The following is a 19,595-nucleotide window of genomic DNA, read 5'->3' as shown; positions in this document are numbered from 1 at the left end:
ATTATAAAGGTAATTAAATCTGACAATACAACGATGTGGCAGGAATTTCCATTCACTGATATTTCAAAAATGTGTATTACCGATGTAGCTATCTTTAAAACGTTTCTTTGTTTTGTTGTAATATTCTCATGTTATTTTAGTTTTTACAAATATTTCATATTTTTGAGTAATATTCCTTTTGGGCCAACAATATAAAAATCTCAAAATGTCAAAAATGAAACCAATTCATTTTAATTAATCATATTTCCCGTTTCACTTTGTAGTGGTTGATGGACTTTAGATTGTCGTGACATTAAAATAAAAATACTCCAGGTATAGAGTATTACTGTTGGAGTAAGAATACTGAAATTCTGTCTTTTCCTTCTTTACAAGAGGATGCACTTGGTGGGAAATTTCTTTTTACTTTTTCCAGTGGAGGTGGCAATCAGTGGTCTTATTGGTCAATTTGGAGGATGACAGTTGACCCTCCCTTTCCTTTCCTCTGCCCAAAGGAAGTAGCCGCAGCATTCCTGTCTTCCGGTCTGTGAATTTGACAGACAAAATTTTTTACCCCCCCGGCGCCATTTTCTTTCTGCCGCGGCCCGTGACCACGTTGGTAAGTCCGTCTAACTGAGGGTTTTAGTTTCAGAAAGTACAGTTACAAGGGGTAACTTTGGTTCTCTTGCTGATTTACCTCTTTTATTTCTTCCAGAGGGAAAAGAGAGAGAGACATTATATTTTGCATTTTCCTCACACTCTAACATCTAGAATTTAGAGTGAAGATAGAAAAGGGAATATGTCCTGTTTTTTTCTTTTTTTTTTTCTTTCCAATAGGAGTTGCCTCTAGCATCCCGGGCCTTTCTTGCTCATTGTTTTGCTAAATTTCCCAGGCTGTATTCAAATTTACGTTCAGTGTTCCTGACGCGACTTCCTAGAGTACTGGGATTACAAGCTAGGAAGCCTTATGTCTTCGTGGTATGTGGAGTTAGAAGTGTCAGCAAGGGCTATTGTAGGAGACCTGAATCTTTGGCAGAACTGGCCTGAGTGCTGATCTATGTGCAGTTGCAGTGAGCTGAAGCGGTGGTGATTTTTTTTTCCTTCCACAGTAGAGTGACTTTTTGTATAAGCAAATTATGTCTTCTTAGAGACAAGTTTCCATGCCTTGGCTGTAAACAAAAGCAGCAAGCAACCTTTGAGAGCTCCAGCAAGTGTATGTCTGACCAGGAGTGCTGAGATAGCCTTAGTTCTAATCAAATGGCCACTGCTCCTTAGCCTTGAAATCTGAAGATAGATTTTTTTTTTTTTTTTTTTGTTTTTTTTTTTTTTTTTTTTTTTGTAACGGGGTAGAACTCAGAACCTTGCACTTGCCAGGCAGGCAGGGCGCCACGGCTGACCTACATCCTCAAACCTAGACAGAATTTTTTAAAGTAGCATTGTTTGAGACAAAGGCTTTCAGAGTATCTTTGTATGTCAGGCTTTTAGATCTTGAAGTGTTTCTGCTATTTCCAGAAGTATCTGCAGGAAGCTTAATGGCAAGACTGATTTTTCTTTTGTATCATTCTGACTTCCTTTCAGAGTCAAGAGAAGGAACTGTAAAGATAAATCATGGAGTCATTTCCAGCAAATAGCCTGTAGATTTAAAAAGTTGGTCCAAACTGGCACAGTGACACATTCCTGTAATCCTAGCATTTAGGTAGACTGTGGAAGAAAGATTGCAAGTTCAAGTCATGCCTGGACAATTTAGTGAAACTATTTTAAAAAATGAAAAGGATTGGGGATGCAGCTCAGTGGCAAAATGCCTTGTATTTAAATTTCATGGATGTAAAGTCAGTTTTGTAAAGTTTATGCCTTTTATTATGAATTTTGGATTTTTATCAGCATAGTAAAAAACAAAAAAGGAACACATTGATAAATTTTGTTTATGTCTCTACCCACTCCTATAGACTTTATTTAGTTGTTTGTGGGGGAGAAAACCCACCTTCTGTTTCTTAAGTATATAACACCATCCTATGTAACCTATTTGGAAAAAGTAATTCATTATTTTCCTTATCAAATCTCTAGAAGTAAAAATTCCTATATCTACTATTTTAGGTTTTGGTTGTTGTTGTTGTTTTTTTTTTTTTTTTTTTTTTTTTTTTTTTTTTTTTTTTTTGTGAGACAGGGTCTCACTATGTAGTTGAGACTGACCTGGAAATCACTCTGTAGCCCAGGCTGGTCTCGAAATCATAGCAATCCTCCTGCCTCAGCCTCCTGAGTGCTGGGATTACAGGCGTGCATCACCAAGCCCGGCTATATCTTCTATTTTAAAGATGGACATTACTGAGATAAAATATCTGACACCCACAAGTTAAAGGAGGAAAGGATCATAGAGATTTCAGTCCATAGTCAACTGGCTCCAAGGCGGGGTGACATATGGCAGAGGGCCACCACAGAGGAGAAACAGTTCATGGTGTGGCAAGCAGAAGGTAGCAGTAGCAAGCAGTAGGACTGCCTTTCTTTCCTTTTATATCTGTTATTGGTGCCACCTTTATGCAGGATGGGGTTTCCATTATTCACCCCTTTAATCCTAATAGCACACCCTTAATCTACATTTACATACCCCACTCCAGCACCTTGGAAACTCACCATCTGTGAGTTGGGGAGACATCTAGATACATGCCATCACAAGGTTCAAAAAGATTTTAGATTGAGAGAGAAACAGACCCTAGCTCCAGAGTAAGAACTTCTGATATTTTCTTTTATTTGATGCCCATTGTCTTAACATTCTGACCATTGAACCTAATTTTTACCTGAGTAATTACAGGAGTTATATATGATTGCTGAATTTAGAAAAAACTGCCGGGACTTTCTTCTTTTCCTTTTCTTGGGATTCTTCATAAGTTTAAATATAGACTTACAAAACATTGTGATTCATTGATTAAATGTATGCCCAGGGAACAGGAGGATATATTCTAGCAGCAATCAGTGTATCAAGTTAGATCAAAGAATTTAAACTTGTTGCCCATAATATGGAATTCACACATATTTAAGACCCAGATAAAAGAAGGAAAGAGTATTGTAGGAAAATTGGTCAATAGTAAGGTGAACGGAAAGAGACTGAATCAAGAAAACCAATTAGAAAAATACTGGAATTTTCTAAGTTCTAAGTGATTGTAGCATCTAATGTGATTTTTGGCTTTTGGGACAAAGAACTCAAAAAAGTAAAAATTTCTTGTGTATTTATGAATTAAGTAAGTAACTTCAGGATTTGGAGAAAATAATACAGTTTATATGGGCAGGAGGCCACTTAATCTTTAGGCTTATGTGGATACTGGCCAATGACTATATCCAAGAAGAAGATCCTTGTGGCCACTGAATATGTGGTCCTGAAATGCCAGACAATTGTTAAAGGTTTAGAGTTCACCAATCTAAAGGTGATAATAGTCATAATGGAGTTAATAAAGCCTGACAAAGTTAGAGGAAGCCCTTAGCATGTTTGTTTTGTTTTGTTTTGTTTTTTCCTCATTGAGTTTATTGGCACATTTTAGGTATACAGTACAGTTACATTCATTATTGGGATCTTGTTCCTTTACATGACAGGTCTTGATTCTTGTTTTTTCCCCTTATTCCTGCCCTCCCCTCATCCCTCCTTCCTCCCTCTTTACAAACACTTCATTTCCATTTTTTCATTTTCTCATATTTTTTTCTTGTCCCTTATTGGCTTTCCCCTACCCTTCCCACTTCCCCTACACCTTTAGCCTCTTTCTTCCTATTTCACGTTGTTCATTATATCATTAGGATCTTATGTGCTATTATAGTTTCTTCACACCAGAAGTGATAGGTAGATTTAGAGAACATAGGAAGATAAATAAATAGTGATGTAAAATTCAAATAGTTAGCAATATCAAATATTTATATGAAGTAAGAAAACGAGGTCTGAGAAATCATCACTAATCTGCTTTACAGTATTACCTAGGGGTAAGGTATGTAATAGAGACATGAACCCTCTATAAACCCTTTTTTTTTTTTTTTTTTTTTTTTTTTGGTACTGAGGATCGAACTTGGGACCTCACACTTATGAGGCAGGTGGCAGAACTGCCAAGCTAAATCTCCAGCGACAGAGATCTGAACTCTTAAGTCCACATAAATATTCAGTTTAGAACATTTGTCACTCATTTTTGCAGATGACTTTGTCTAAATTGAGAATGGGCTACTTAAAAATTTAGTACCAGAAGGGTAAGAATGTTGTTGAGGATTATTTGCCAGCCTCAGAGATTACCTTCAGGGGTTCATGAGAGAGAACATCTGAGAGGGGACAATAAATGGGCTGGTTTCTAAGTTAGTGTCTTCTGATCCTGCTGTGTACAGTGAGCTCTTTATTATCAGAACCTCAGTGTTGTCTATTAAATTAGGATAAATAAAAGGGACTCAGAGGGATCCTACTTTTTCTGACACTCAAGACACATACTTAACATTCTCTTGACAGAGAAAATCCAGCAGAATCAGTGTTGTATTTACATGAATAAAAGTTAGAAGAAATTCGTAGAGATGTCAATTCCTTTTCTTCCCCTCTTAAGGTCTGAAACAAGGGTGGGGGCCACAGAGAAGGGAATCAGAACCTTAATTTTAGAAGAAATCTAACAGTTCATGACAGAGCCCACAGCCCAAGTGACCTTATTCCCAGACACTTGCCCCTGTCTTGACCCTGTTTGTTTCTAGTTCAGTTGTCTGTGCCCCTGGGGTGAGGCTAAAATAGAGGACAATTGGGAAGTCAGCCATTGACTACAAAATAAGCCTTCAATTGTCATTTTAATGGCGGTACCATTTCACCTTAATTTAATTTCCCTACCTCCAAGAATATATCTTGTTTTGTAAATTCACAAGCTGACACATCATCCAGAGAGACTATTTATTTTCCCTGTCTCCTTCACACAAAGGCTGAGATTATTCTTGCAACAGTAATCAAGATCTTCTGTCTTTGGGTTGCAAAGAAAATGCATTCAACTGTACTTAAAAGAGAAAATTGAAATTCCGCTACAGATGATAAAGCACATTCTTTTTCTCTTTCAATTTTGTCTGCTCATATCAGCTGAACTGCATTAATAAAAGCAAAGAATGCCTGTTGCTAGTTATTGGCAAAAACACAACGTTCAATTGCCCCAAGCTGAGTATTAGGCATGTTGAGGTTTACTCCTATTATAAAATCTTGTGTTTTTGGTCCTTTTTTTTCCCTGGTGAGGACTAGAATGATACAAATTGAATAAGAGTCCCCAGAGGAAGATTTTTCTACTACCGTTAATAACTGAGCAATTGTGACTCTTCAGAAAGCGATTAAATCTCAAGTGTATTGGCTTGCCTATCTTTTGTAACCATTCTGCATTACTGGTGTAATTGGTTTAGGAAAGACTTCAGAACATTTATTAGAATTTATTATCCTGGTTTTAATTATTTATTGTGTTTATTTATTCTGTAGGTCATGAAATGGTTACTGGGTACATTTACCAATAACATAATTACCACAATAATAAAAAGCATCCAGAAATAAAAGTAGATCCAGCCTTTGAGATAACGATTTCTATAAACAAAAGATGTACTGTAGATTTTTCTTTTTTCCCCATCAGTCACATGTTGACTGTGAAACCATAATAAAATTTATAGAAATGCAAGAGTAAGCACAATATAAAAGCTTGTATTCATTTGTACTCAATAAATAATTCTATTTGCCAGCCCTATAACAAGAAGCTAATGGCACAAGTCTAGGCAAAATTGTGATTTAGCAATAGTTTATCTTCCGGTCCTTCTGGTTTCCTGTTTGTATACTGAATGATACGTTTTTGAGAGACTTCATTGATTTCTCTCTCCTGAAAATTTATTCCCAAAAGGAGATGAAATTTATTTATTCAGAGGCTTAAATGATAAAGGTGATGATGATACAAATAAAATAACTCTTTAATACTAATCAGCCCTGGGTTCAAATCTGATTTTAGGCATTTTCTAGCTAAGTGATTTTTAATTAATAATTTATCCCTCATGGAGATCATGGCTTTGTGTAGTATGATGCTTATATAATTTGCATAACTTTAAAACAAATACATATTATAGATATGGATATATCTGTATATCAACTTAAACTGAATGTAATTTTATATTAAAAATGATAAATACAAAAAAATGACAAATATAACAAAATGCAGGCTATGAAAATTAGTAGAGAGAATTCCAAATAATTGGCATAGTGGAGATAACTTGTGTTATTATTTTTCAAAACATTTCCCAGGGGACATGGGAGAGCTATGAAAGCAAAGGATTTTATAGCTAAGTGAGTATGTAAAGGTATATTATTATATATTCCTCTCAGACATTCTCAGTGTAGTTTTATAATAGTAAAGGCTTTAATAAGACTTCCCAACACACTTAATTAACTATGTAGACATATTTTCAACCTTATTTGTTCATGAAAACCATTGTTTCAACAGAAACTACCCCTATCAGCATGGGTCACTTTCTTGGAGGATATAATGACATACTCCAGTCTTTATTTTCTAATTTTAGTATATGTGCTGCAGAAGTGAGCACTCCAGTCTTTATTTTCTGAAGATATGGGTGCTACTTTTATTTTCTCTCTTTGGAAGGAGTCATGCTTTTTCTTCTGATTTTAGAAGTTGATATGGGGAGGAGGGCTAAAGTTTGGAATCAAAGAGTCAAGCATTGATTAAATCGTCTTTTAGGTGTCTTTCCATATAAGCTGATGACAGGTTCCTAATGTAACTTGTGTAAGAAATGCAAGTTCGCATGCACTTTGGTTCTGTGTGATGGCCAAGCCGATCTCATGTCTTATAAAATGTGCTCTAAATTTTATCATGGATAATAGAAATAAAGATGCACAACACTAATTTAAAAAGATGTCTACCTATGCTGTTTAGATGTACTAATCCTGTGGCATTTCTGATGGACTTGAACTAACTTCGTAAGAAAATACCAAGCCCAGTAAACACTCAGTGCAATACTGCTTTTTGTTTTTACATCTGTAATCTCTAACAACGGTACTGATAATCCCTGCAGTTAGTAACAAAGTCAGGAAGACTCATCTGCTACTATGATTAGCAAGAGGGAATCCTTGACTAAGGTAAAAGATGAATGCTTTTCATTTGACAATGATGTTAAGAACTCTGTTCTTTGTAACCTGTTGGTTGTGCTCAGTTAATAGCTTTTAGGATTTGCCTCCATGAAGGATGCCCGATCATAACTACCATATATTTAACTGGAGAGGGTGAAAGATGAAGGAAATAAATGAATACATAAAATGTCCATTGCACAGAGTTGGAGCAAAAGGAATCTATCTGCACCTGAGACTCCTCTTTACTGTATCATAGTAGCAGCTGCAGTTTAATTTGGTTTTATGGTGCTCACAACGAGGTTTGACTTTCAGGATGTTTTATGCTTAAAAATGGGTGATTTTTTTTTTTCCAGCTTTTGCTGTGGTCTTTTCAGCTTTTGCTGAAAATTAGATCATTCCCTAATAACGCTGGCTGTAAGAAAAGAGGAACAAGCAAGAGTGGGACAAGGGCTAAACAAACTAACCAAAAATAAGGTGGCAGGATATTCCCTAGTGTACTACATAGATTTCAAAAGGATATAGAAAACTTAAATTGAACCTAAGGTAGCATCTTTTTTTTGTCAGAAGTTTGAGATCAGGGACAAGATATGGAGACTTTAGACAGTTGTATTATTAAAAGTGTGTTCTTTTAAACACTGTGCTCCTCTGAATTTGGAAAATCTTTCTCCTGATTTTCCACCTATTTCGTTGCTGCATTCTTTAAGTCCTTTCTGCTAAATTTTTGTTATTTTGGCCGCTAAATGTTGATGTTCCAGGACTCTGTTTTTAGACTTCTTCTCTTCTTTATATATGTTCATTCATGCTATGATCTTTTATTTATCATATATACACTGAAGATTCCACAGGCTTAACCCTTGAACTTTAGACTCATATCTAGCTGTATACCTAAATCTGACACATTTGACCTTGAATATTTGATTTTTCTCTACCAAAGCTATTCTACATCTTGTAGAAAAATATCTGTTGCATGTCCTATAGCATTTTCCTTCAAGTAAATGGTAGCTTCTAGTTGGTTAGGACAAAATTTTCAACATCATCCTCTAATTGTCACACTTTGTTTCACATTCCATATTAGAAAAACCTTTGATTCCACAATTTTTGCCATTTATTGTGAATTTGACTATTTCTCTTCATTTCGATATCACCAGTTTCATTCAAGCCATCATTATTGCTAGTCTGGACTCTTAGATTTTCCATCAACATCTTGCCCTAGTCTTGCTGTCATTTAGCTATACTTCACTTATGGCCAGAAATATTATTTAAATTGTTACTAGGCCATTAGTCCCTGTGTAATATACTCCAGTGACTTTCTATCTTACTTAATAATATCCATAATTTTTACTATTTTCCAAAGGCATTACTTTATGTCTCCAGATTTCCATATCCACTTACTCTTCTTCAACTTTTCTGTTACTCAGCACTTTAACACACCATCTCAAAATCTTTGTATGGGCTGTTCACTCTATGTTGAATGCTCTTCCTTTAGTTGTCCACATGGCTTGATCTGTGTTTACATAACAGCCAGCTTGAGAGACTTCACTGACTATCCTGTTGAAAGTGTTATTCTTCTTTTACTTTATCTTTCTTTGCATCTTTCTTTGCTTCATCTATGGCCCAGTATAGTGTAAGAACTATGATGGAACACATTGTCTGATTGCTTCAATTGTCTTCTTTAGTACACTCACATTAACTGCCCTGGTCTGGGCGCTTAATAGATAGGCACTCAGAAGATATTTAGGGAATGAGTGAATGAACTGTCATTTATATTCTAGGAGATTCATTTGATTTGGACCCAGATCAGCATATTTTCTCTTGGAGTAGGCTAGAGGTGTGTGATCATAGTGAAATCCATTATAGCTTCCAGACAGTTGCCAGACTCAGCTTTTAGCAGCTAATCTCTACTAGGACAGAAGCCAAATTCTTGTGATTTTGAAAACATGGCGTACACTAAGTAAAGCCTTTACTTACTTTCCTGCTCAGACACACCAAAGTAACATAAGTCTTCTTGAGTCATTTCAGATCCTACTTACTGGGGGCTTAAGTCTGCTCTCTGCTCGCTTTGGCTAGATCTGTTATTTCTGGCAGTGGTCTAACCTGGCTGCATGGGTTTAGAGGTGTTAATGCTTACATGAATCATCTATCATTTGTGATTACAGGCATCTCTTCCTTTGGATAGGTCATATTTTTCCCTTATAATAAAAGTAGCACAGACTAAATTAATTGGGAAAGATTGTTGTAGCAGTTGAAGAAAAAAGTGGAAAAGTAAAAAGTTTTTCTCAACTCCTTGAAAATCTGTCAATGTTTTTGATATTTCTTACAAGTTTCATTTTAGAGTATGAGTATGACTTTACATAGTTGGAATAAGCCAGCAGTTTCTGAACACTATTTATATTTAGAGTTCTTTGTTCCTTCTTTAAATAAGTTTAATAGAAAAGCTGAAAGAATTTGACTTCTTGTCTCATACAAACTACTCCTCTGAAGGCATTCTTTTTACGTAGAATTAGAGACTTCATTCCATCCATGTTAGCATTACCAAGTGCTTGACTGTACACCTATCCTATTTTTCATATGTTTCAAAACTTTCTGTCTTGATAGTATTTGGATAATGTCCATGGCAGCTTTGTGTCTTCTCACTTTGTAAGTTGTTTTGGCTGACCCCAGAATGCAATCTTTAAAGGAATATTAAAGTGCATGAAGAAGACACTGAAGAAGAGTGTAGTTCTATGGTGTTGGGCCTGGTGGACATGGGGAAGTGTTGAACAACACTGGCTTGTGACACAACCTAAATCTCTGAGTTCTGACCTACCAAGGTGGGTGTTAAAAGTTTTACACAGAGAGAATATAGAGAATAAATATAATGGGAGAAGGAACTGTGAGAACTCTTTAAAAGGATAGTTTAAATAATTTATCAAATGGATCTTTGTCCTTGAATTTATTTAATTAATATATGATCATTATAGGACACAAGAATGTGAAGATACCCTAAAAAATATCTGTCAGTACTTGTTTTGTGGTATTGACAGTATGTATGAGGGGGGATTAGGAGAAGAGATAAATTTCGGACTGGAGGAAGTGTAAAAAAGAATGAGAGAATGCCATGTAAAATATTTCAGAAAAATGTAGTAATCTGCTGTCTATCACCACTGTATAACTTGTCATATAATATATTTGTGATTAGAAAAGAAATCTAATATTTAAAAATGTAGCAACTTCTAAGTTGGCAGGAGCAAGCTGGCAATATAAAATTGGAGTGGCCAGAATTTAAAAGTGACTTCTTTCCTATAATTCTAAAGGATTTCATCGAAATCTTGGTGGGAACGCACTACTTATTACCTGAAGGCTCCCCACCTCTGATTTACAACTTGTTATCTTAAAGGAAAGCAGGGAAATGTTGTAGCACCTACTAAGTGACACCACTTTGTTACTCCCATTGTGCTCCTAATGAACAACACACAGCTTGTGAGTTATTGCATGTCAATAAATTTTTGACTCTTACTGTGAAATGTTGCTTTCCAGATGTTTCAGTCATTAAATGAAGTCAGCACAGGAAGTAAGCCTTCCATTTGGGGCATCTATGTTTTCAGCACTGTTTAGCAGCCTACTGGTTCTTTCCTAATTAATGGTTCCAAATAGGAGTAAGACACATCCAGGAGATGGCAAAGGAATTCTTGGACTAGGCTAACCCCCTACTGGGCTGGCTGCCTGAAGAGCATAGAGACAGACAGTAACTCTGTTGAAATGAGGAAATAGGGAAAAAAAATCAGTTATAAGACTTCTTGCTGGGTTGGTATTTGAATTGTCAAATAAAAGTTGATTTTTTTATATAGGTTATTTACTTTTACAGATAGTTTTATGTCCATGATTGTTAATGATTTAGATCTGCAATGTTTCCTGAAGGCTGAAGAGGTGAGACTTGGTCCCTAGTGTAGCAGTGATCACTGGTAGGGTTTCTCGAAGGCGAGTGGATAATGAGGGCTCTACCTTTATCATATCATTGGATTAACCCATTGATGGATTCATGATTTTATGAATTGCATTATTGGGAATTGAGAGAAACTCAGGAGGTGAGGCCTATTTGAATGGAATTGGTCATGGGGCCATGTCCTTGGGGACTATATCTTGTCTACATCTCCCCATCCCCTATATCACCCATTCCCTGCTTTGTGGTATCACCAACTACTGTGGATTCTTAGACACGTAGAAGATGGAAATCAGACATAGGCTGATGCTTAAGCCTGCTAATAGCATTCATTATTGTCCACTTTCTTCAGGGTCACCTAAAGGGGATGGCTTCCACATGTGCTTGAAAGATGTTGCTAATTGTCAGGGTTCTTGCTCAACTCAAAGAAATTATGAATTGGCAAATTAGAGATTTTTTGGTGTAAATAACTGGGCTTTGAATGTCAGTGGCTATCAGGTCTTTGAGAGTGAATGGCCCTTTTTAATTTTTTTTAATTTTTACTTTTGTTGGTACACGTTTGCTTATTGGCTCTTCTTGCCACTTGAGCAAGCAGCTGCTAGCAGGCCTTTGGAATTCTGGTCACCAAAGACACCAGCCCTGACAATTCTTTATTGGTTTCCTCACTGTCTGGCTGACACTTGTCTTAAATGCTACCAGCTCTAACTGCTGGGTGCTCTTGGCACCAGTTGTTTGTTATTACCTGCTCATCCTGTGCTACTTCAGATGGAAGTCAGGAATAGGTAGCAATATATCACCCAAGAGAAGCTTTACTGGAGCTTACGCTACAGAGTTGTATCAATGCACAGAGGGAAGAGTGCACAGATTGACCTGGCCCAATGTGAAGAAGGTGATAATATAGGGTGGTTATGGCTAGGAGAGGGACATCTCCTGAACCTGACAAAGGCTGCAGAGAGATTAAGTCATCTAGAGGTACTATAGAGTGGAGTCATCTCGGATAGGTCGATGACTGAAGCTATAGCTGAATTAAATATCTCCCAGAACAACTATGTTTTTTTTTTCTTTTTATTGAGTTTATTGGTACAATCTAGGTATACAATACAGTTACATTCATCATTGGGATCCTGTACCTTTACATGACAGGTCTTGATTCTCATTTTTTCCCCTTGTCCCTGCCCTCCCTTCACCCCCTCCTAGCCTCCCCATTTACAAACACTTTATTTCCATTTTTTCAGTTTCTCATATTTTTTTCCTCTCCCTTATTACCTTTCCCCCACCCTTCCCACTTTCCCTACACATTTAGCCCTTTACTTCCTATTTCACATTATTAATTATCTCATTAGGATCCTGTGTACTATTATAGTTTTTCACACTAGAGAAACTATTCGGTATTTCAGTTAAAGAAATCGGTGTATGAACATTAAAAATAGGAAATCCTAAAATAAAACTAAAAAGGAAAGTAAAAGAGAAAAGGCAATGATGTAACATTAAAATAATCCTTAATTCTGGAGATGCAAATGGTCCCTTAACATATTTAAATTGCTTCTTGCTCTTGTAGTCTTATGTTATTCTTTTTTTCATTATTTAGAGAATACTTGATTAAGGTATGACATTTGATATTTGGGGTAGCCATGTACCTTTTGGGAAGCATTGAGGCCTCTCTGCCAGGTCTCATTGTCTGCCATGAAATGAGCAGCTTTCTTCCACTGCCCTTTATCTTGATGTTTCTGCCTTGCCACAGGCCTAATAGCAATAGAACCATCAAACCATGGACTGAAGTTTTTGAAGCAATGAGCCAAAATAAACCTTTCCTCCTTTAAATTGTTTATATCAGGTGTTTTGTCACAGCCATGGAGAGCTGTCCTACACAGTGACCTTAGATGAATCTTATAAACCTGAGCCTTGTTTTCTCACAAGCATCAAACTGACTGGGATTAGAATAAAGTTCTATTTCTTGAATCTGCTATTTTTTCTGTGTATATCAGTAGGCTGTGAAAACCACGTATCTTTCTATGGAAAAAGCACATGATGATGCATCTTCTAAAATGCTTCTCAGAAAACAAGACAAAGCAGGAATATTAAGAAGAGATGGTATTTATTTCCCCCTTTTTTCTTTTGAGCATATATTTTTATTTGATTTTTCTTAAGCCCTCTTTGATGTGAGACACACATAATGGTTCTTGCTTGTTAGAATTATAATACTAATTGTTTTTTAAGCCAATTATAATTTCATGTTGTTGAGAAGATTTTCTGCCTTGAATACAAAACATGTCTGTGCTTTTTTTTCACACCAATTAATAGTTCTGTCCAGCAGACGGACTTCTTCTTGTACACAAAGGGGTTTCCTTGTTCTTTTAGTAAGATGTTCTTTAAATCTGTGAAGAGGATTTTTTTCATACTGAACTTCTGGTTTCATCAATTTACTGCTTGAAAGGCTGAAAATAGATTCTGAGATTCTGCTTATTCCTGTTTGAGAAATAATTTCATCTTTAGTTAACTTTTTTAAAATTTTTGTCTTAGCGTGTATTTTGACATATTTATTTATCAACCAAGGCTCTTTTGTGATAACTAGTTGTTTTTCTTGGATCCAGTTTTATAAGCTGTAGCAAATTCTTTCAACATAAACTATTTTTGCATTTATATTAATAGCAATATAAGTTATATGAATAATTATACTTGTTATGAGAATAATTTTTTTCACAGTCTTTATAACTTTTCTCATCACATTTTTTTCCCTTTTTTTCTTGGTTCTGGGGATCAAACTTGGGACCTTGCCTTTGCAATGCAGGTGGTGGAACCACTGAGTTTAATCCCTGGCCCCAATCACATTTTTTTTTGTTGTTGTTTATTTTTTGGTACCGGGGATTGAACTCGGGTCCTTGCGCTTGCAAGGCAGGCCATAGAACCCCAATCACATTTTTACATGCATTTCCTAACAAGGAATCTGGCACTTGTGTCATTTTAAAGATGATTCCTGTAACTTCCATTGGATTCATCTGAAGTCAGATGACTTTAGCAACTTCTTTATCTGTGTCATTGGGGCAAGTGTAGTTTAACTTTGTATATGATTTACCCATCTTCTGTTTCTAACTAGAGTTCTCCTTTATATTCCTATTGCTTGGAAATCTGATCTCACTATTCATTTGTAGTGATATTTTGAATGGCTGATTTAATATATTTAGTCCAACTTGGAGAAGTGTCTTGACTTGAGAATTTAACTTAGTAAAAGCTTATTTAGGTGACCTTTGACTTGGCCATCAATGGTAACATGTGACCCCAAACCAAACTTTCCTAACAGTTCACTGCAGGTTGCACCCCAAGTGGTGATATTTTGAATGGTTGATTTAATAGATTTATTCCAACTTGAAGGAGAAGTCTCTTGACTTGAGAATCTAACTTTTGAAAAGCTTCAATTAGATAACCTTTGACTTGGCCAATGACGTTAACATGGGACCCCAAACCAAACTTTCCTAAGAGTTCACTGCAGGTTCCACCTGCAGTGGAAGAATTCAGTGTTGAGACAAGTGGACAAAAATAAAGTAACCATTTTCCCATAAAATTAAGCCTAAGCTTGATACTTTTATTCCAGGTTGTAACCCTGAGGAAGGGAAATATTATATCATTTATCTTTATTATAGCATCCGATATCAAATGTGACTTACCCTGTTCTGCACATAATCACTGGTAGTAAAATATTTCTTGACTAGAGTGGGGTATATTTATTTCTTTAGCAAATCTAAAAAAGTAAAGCACTTCACTGATACACAAATACACTAAGCCATAGACAGTTATGTGTCATTCAGAATTTGTCAGTTTGTTTATTTATTTACCTATACTATTATAGTTTTATATGTGTGCATTATTTCCCCTTGAGAAGAGCTGGATTTCAAAAATTTTAATATTTCTTTTAATATACAGCTTTATACACAGGTGCATAGTATAATAGGCATTTGTCTTTATGCATGTTTTATCAGAATATAATTTCTTAATGAGTAAAATTATTGTTAAATACACATTTATGTCCTGCAGTGCCTTGTATATTATAGTTCAATAATGTTGTGAAAGGAATGGGAAATAGTCTCACGTTAAAATAAGAGTTGGATTTAATAATAGTGATAATAATAATAATATAAACAATATATATAGTGGTAATATATTCTGAGTTACTAAGTTAAGATAAAGTTATATTTTATCTCTGCAATATAGTGTACTGGAATTTTTGTCTTAAGATGTTATCTACAAAATGGTAAGTGAGTTTATGGGAAAAATAGGCATGAGCAGACCATTGGAAAGCAGAATGTTAACAGAAGTATAATAGTCCTAATGAAAACATTAACACTGTCAAAAGAATTATGTATATTTATATGTACATAAATTTAGGACTCATCATAAAATAATGATGTAAGTAATTTATGTAAGTGTGAAGAAAGATTAAGGATGTTCAATGAGGAAATAAGGACAGAATTCACTAGAGATTACCACCAGAGATTCACCAGCGAAACAAACAACTCAGAGAACCCTTTTAAGCAGAATAACCAAAGGAGCTATAGGGGAAAAAAGGGGAATCAAAGAAATAAAGGGGGAAAAAAGGGAAGAGTGAGCATTGTGTATCTAACTGTGTTCCTCCCTGGCTTGCTGGCTTTATTTGCTGATACTTGGCAGTAGAAAACCAAGAGAAAAATCATGGATCAATTAATTTTATTTTTGTGTTATAGTAACAGTGTTCTACTGTTTACTGATCACCTATGAGCTAATATGTTTATGGAACTTGAACAGAATGTTATTGCTTCAAAGGTGGATATAACATGGATTGGAACTTTCTGTTTAGCAGAACAATTAAAATCTCATTATGAAACAGAAAAAAAGCACCTATATAGAATTTTTAGGATGGGAAGGTATAGTTTTGAATTATAGGTCTTTTCTTTTTAGGTGTCTGACCTTGGACAAGTTATTAAACCTCTTGGAGATTGAGGGTTTTTTTTTTCTGTTCTGAAGGAGAATAGCAATACTTAGAAACATTTGAGACAGAATGTAATATATCTCTTAATGTGTTCTGAATAATGAAGACTCATATCCATATATTCTGATTTCTATTATACAACACAAATTTTCATCCTACACTTTAGATACTTGAAAAAGAGGGACAGGAATTCTGTGTGTTAGTTTCAGTATCCTGTTTCCAGGATGATACAGAGACAAGAAAAAATACTGCTGAAATTTCATTCTGAAATCTGATATTATTTCAGTTTAGAGGCTCTGATCATAAATATTAAAATTCCAGTAATGATAAAAAATAATTTTAGAGAAATTTCAGTACAGAAATATATACAGAAAGAAAGGTGATTTCGAAAAGATCATACTACAGATGTTATTATTTATGTCAGTTGTCAGATGGCCAAGAAGTATACCAAAATACCACACCTACAAAGTAATTTGCAGAAAGCCTAAGTGATAGCCATTGTCAAAGTAGTTGGAGGCAGTTAATAATGTTATTGATGCAGTTAAACATTTCCTCTTAGAATTTATACATTTAATCCAGATATGAGGCCAATTTATTTATACCCAGGATTAGTTCTAGCCTTACCAGGGATTCAGTCTTGGGTATGAAATTTACTTTTATTTTTTTGGTCAGATGTCTAAGATAGAGATATTTTCTACTGTCTGTCAAAACTAAGGGGAAACTGATCTTAATTCATATGATAGAAAATTATGGACTTCGAATTAACTGATTAAAGTGAAAGATACTCATTAATTATGAGGAATAAGTCTCCCATTTGGAAATTTTTTCACAGGTAATGAGAGGACAGTACAGATTTGTAGTAATGATGATAGTGATGATAGAATAACAGCTAACTCTATAATATTATTTAAGAAAAATGACAAAAATCTGCTATTTCACTGTTACCCTTTCCTGCAGGTCATTATTTCAGATGGCATTAAAATTACTTTCCTTGAGGATCTTCCTAATAACCTTTGGGCCTTTGCAGAACTACATAATATCCTGGAAAAAATGGAAAACAAACTCACCTCCAAAAATGGTGTCATCATCGTTATTGTCTTCCTCCTCTTCCTCATCCTCCTTCTAAAAAATATCTTCTTCAAGCTTCACTGTAAAAGTTGTAGAAGTGGCCCTGGGCTCTCTATCCTTGTCAGGACTCCTCTTGAGATATTAATGTAAAGGTTTACCAGAACAAAAATTGAAGTATAGCTCATGTTCAATTGGACCTATTAAGATGGTTTGTGGTGCAGGGTAATTTATCAGATTTATATATCTATTGGCACAGTTTATAGTATTGTATAAACCACTGGTAGGTGGAGTTGAGGAAAGAAATCAATCTTTGTCATTTCTTAGTCTCTTTCAGTTTTGAAGTGTGGCAGGCGTGACATGGTGAATGAAAAGGCCAAGCAGGGAGTGGATCCATTCTTTCTTTTATAGAGACTTTGGCTAAGATCTCAATTCTTACATACGTGATATTTATAATATACAGGATGCATAAAGAAGAAAATTTCACAGTTGACAAAGAGATATTTTTCTATCTTGAGATACATGCATCTGAAATACTAAAATTTTAAGGAAAAAATTTCTGCATAGATTTCAGTTACTTGCACCAGTCAGTTCTTTTAAACATCTCTTGATTGGAATCTCCTTGACATTTGGAGGAAAGAAAATTAACACATATAACACAAATGGAATCTCTGTTAAAGATGTGTGTCTGGTTGCTGGCCCAAATTTTTGTATCACTTCATGTATCTAAAAGTTTCTTGTTAGATAAACAGTTTGTATTTTATGAGGATATTTTTTCTGTTGAAATGTATTTTTTCATGAGTGTTCTCGAGCAAAGACCAAACAGTCTAGTATATGTGAACTTTAGCCAGTCATCACTGGGCTAGATTACTTACCTATCCAAGATGATTTTTATGAAATAAATTTGTTGTAACTAAAATTTAATTAAGAAAACGAGTTTTATTCAATAATTAGATTTGGCAACTCTTCATAGTACAAATTAGAGAAGAGTACAAATTAGCATAGACACTCTATTCCTTTTGCATACTTACATAAAGCTTCATATTTATGTGGATTTATATTGACATATCTTAACATTATTTAATTATTTATGATGTATACACTATTAATAATTTAAAGAGAATATCAGGGTTTTATAAATTGAAAATGCAGTGTAAAGACTATCTTCCCTCAACCCATTTGTAAGTTGTTGATTTGAATTTCTATTTTTCGCAAATACTCTAATGTAGAAACATACACCCAAGAATATTTTCCCACCAAATTATGGTACCATCATCAAAACCAAGATATGAGTGAGCCTGTAACCTCAGTACTCTCGGAGACTGAGGTAGTAGGTGGATTTCAAGTTCAAGCCAAGCTTGGACAATTTGAAGACTTAATGAGACCCTGTCTCACAAAGGAAGCAAAAAGAACTGGTGATGCAGCTCAGTGTGAAGGCCCTGTATTAGTTTCCAGTATTGCCAAAAAACAAAAAAAGAACAAAATGAATAAATAATTCTGATTCTGTTTAAATTTTGAGACTGTTCCAGAAATGTCTTTTATGACTAAAGGATTGAATTTAAAATCACATGTTTACTTGTATTGTGCCTTTAGCCTTCTTGAGTCTAGAACAGTGGTGGCAAACCTATGGCACATGTGTTACTGCTGCGTTTTTCTTTTAAGACAGAAGATGTTGATGTATGAGTTCTTTCTAAACCGAAATTTCAGGATTCCAGTTGCAGGGTTCAAGTTGTAATGTTGAAACTTTGTGATAAATAAACGGGTTTTAGGTTGTACTTTTGGCACTCCTCTCTAAGAGGTTTGCCATCACTGCTCTAGAACATTCACTTTTTCTTTGACTTTCATGACCTTACTGGTGGAGATGCAAGCCAGTTATTTTTTAAAGTATTTCCCCAATTTGGGTGTATCTGATGTTTCTTCATGATTAGTTTTGGATTAGGCCTCTTTGGCAGGAACCACAGGAAGAATACTTTATTATTTTCATTTCATCCTACCAGGTGGTGGTTGAATTCAATTTGCCCTCTACTAACAATGTTCATTTTGTTTACTTCACTAAATGGATGTTTGTGAGATTCTTTCACTGCAAAGAGGATGCTTTTCTCCTTTGTACTTATTATTTTGTGGGAAGGTATTTTGAAATTATGTAAATATCCCATTCCTCATAAATCTATTATTTAATTTATTAATTTTTGTCCATGTAACGGGTTTTGCAATTTTTCACAATTCACCAAGCAGTAATTCACACAGACTTATTTCTCTGTTATTACAACATGCTCCACTATTTGAGCACTTCCTTATTTTGTGGCTTTTTCTGAGTTGTAGAATCAGCACTTCTTTGAATATAGTGAAAACGATGCTATCTTGTTTATCTGTATACCTCTACTGTCCTTAATCATGGGCTTCATTCTCTGATTATACCACAGTGTTGTCATTACAAGGAACCTACTTGATTCTTTGCAGTCAGCCTTTTACCTTAGTAGGAAATTGAGTCAACCAGAAAAGTGTGCAGTGTGTTGTTTCATTTGGAATCATCCAGAGGCATGGACTCATTAGTAATCTTTAATCTTAGCTCAGCA

At 35.1% G+C, this 19,595-nt stretch overlaps 1 protein-coding gene across 8 annotated transcripts in view; it reads left to right on the top strand.

Moving 5' to 3' along the window:
- The first annotated feature begins 523 nt into the window (after window positions 1–523).
- Window positions 524–19,595, top strand: part of LOC104873490 (cytochrome c oxidase subunit 7B, mitochondrial) — a 128,481-nt gene continuing 109,409 nt past the window's right edge. For 5 of the 8 annotated variants that reach the window (XM_010640180.1, XM_010640183.2, XM_010640188.2 and 2 more), the window contains exon 1: window positions 524–595. The gene's annotated coding sequence lies outside the window, so the exon portion shown is untranslated. The remainder of the gene's footprint in view (window positions 596–19,595) is intronic. The other 3 variants (XM_010640186.3, XM_010640185.3, XM_010640181.2) reach the window with 2 other exon arrangements.

This window comes from Fukomys damarensis, unplaced genomic scaffold, assembly GCF_012274545.1.
Source record: "Fukomys damarensis isolate Sample0158 unplaced genomic scaffold, DMR_v1.0_HiC HiC_scaffold_35, whole genome shotgun sequence".
Classification (NCBI taxonomy): domain Eukaryota; kingdom Metazoa; phylum Chordata; class Mammalia; order Rodentia; family Bathyergidae; genus Fukomys; species Fukomys damarensis.
The sequence above is the reverse complement of the archived record's forward strand: the minus strand, read 5'-3'. Positions and strand labels throughout refer to the sequence as shown.